General features: G+C 39.7%; 1 non-coding gene across 1 annotated transcript; it reads right to left on the bottom strand.

Annotated features, from left to right (window-relative positions):
• Positions 1 to 759: 759 nt before the first annotated feature.
• LOC122916618 lies at positions 760 to 866 on the bottom strand. The gene has a single exon (XR_006386247.1). It is a non-coding gene; the product is annotated as a U6 spliceosomal RNA (small nuclear RNA).
• Positions 867 to 1624: the final 758 nt, after the last annotated feature.

Genomic DNA, 1624 nt, shown 5'->3' with positions numbered 1-1624 from the left:
TGGGATCGAGTCCCACATCGGGCTCTCTGCTCAGCAGGGAGCCTGCTTCCTCCTCTCTCTCTCTGCCTGCCTCTCTGCCTACTTGTGATCTCTCTCTGTCAAATAAATAAATAAAATCTTAATAAAGAATGAAGAAAGGTGATCAGAGCATAAGGGGCTTGTGGGACACCATCAAGTGGACCAAATAATTATGGTATTATGGAAATACCACAATGAGGAGAGAGAGAGAGAAAGGGATAGAGAAATTATTTGAAAATAAAATGGGAATGTGCAGGTTTTAGAAGAGAGAGTTGAAGAACCAGAGGAGTGACCAACTGATCTGAGAAGCTAAGCACATCCAACTCCTGAAGTGAGTGTGACAGTTCATCTGGGTAACTATCACCTCTGTGGGGGCACAGCTAATTGTCTAGTGGCCTCCGTTGGTTGACAGGGTTTGCAAATAGCAAGAACACTTGAATGTAAACCATAGGCCCATCAGGAGTAGCTGGAACTCACTGCATTTGTTCATCACCACATCTAAGAAGAAGCTTACAGTGCAATGGCTACTGCTTCACTTCTACCTTACAAATCTTGTACAAACTATTCTTTTGAGAAACTCTAACCTGAAGGCATATATAAATATGAATTCTACAAATCATAGTTCCAACTTAACTGAGTGTATCCAGTACTAATGATCACATCCTTCAAATGTTTGCTGAACTGTCACTTTCCCAATTTTGCCTATTCTGACCATCCTATTTTATTTTATTTTTTATTTTTTAAATTATGGAATGCTTCATGAATCTGCATGTCATCCTTGTGCAGGGGCCATGATACTCTTCTCTGTATCGTTCCAATTTTAGTATATGCGCTGCCGAAGCGAGCACCTGGCCATCCTATTTTAAATTGCAACTCATCTCACCTCCTTTGCAGGCTAACTGTTCCTAGATTGCCTGTAAATAGTGGTGTTCCAAAGAGTATCATTCTTGGTACTCTTCTCCCACTCACCACACTCTTCCTGGGACATCTCATCTTTATTCATAGATGCAATTACCAACCATACACTGATGATTAAAACACTTTATCTTCAGTTCAGAACTCTGTGCACTGAGTCTTTATTACCGAAGAGTAACTAGTCAGCTCAGCCTGCGTATTCTTAAATGCATGGTGTTCAAAATTTTCCCCTCTCCCCACACGAGGTCCTCTTCTTCCTCTTCTTCTGTTTCATCACTTGACAAATAACAAACACATCCAACCACCTAAGCAAGAAACATGAAATCACACTAGGCTCTTTCCTCTTCTTTAATCCAAACTCTTCCTATTGATCATGAAGTTCTGGGGATTCTTAAACTTAGTATATCTCATATATGTTTCCTCTTTGCCATCTCCAATGCTGCAACCAAAGCCTAAGACTTATATTTCTGCAAATGTCTCATACAAGTATGTGCTCTCGATATCTGATATGTCATTCCTTTGTTGTAATTCCTTTAATGGTTCCTCTAACGCTTCCAGAAAAGAGGGGGGGGAGCCAATCCTTTGAATAGCATGCAAGATTATTAATGATCTTTTAAAAAAAGATTTTATTTATTTATTTATTTATTTATTTGAAAGAGGGCAAATGAGTGCACACAAAGGTTGCAGGCAG

This window comes from Neovison vison, chromosome 8, assembly GCF_020171115.1.
Source record: "Neovison vison isolate M4711 chromosome 8, ASM_NN_V1, whole genome shotgun sequence".
NCBI classification, from domain to species: domain Eukaryota; kingdom Metazoa; phylum Chordata; class Mammalia; order Carnivora; family Mustelidae; genus Neogale; species Neogale vison.
Note: the sequence above shows the minus strand (reverse complement) of the source record. Positions and strands in the feature narration are given on the sequence as shown.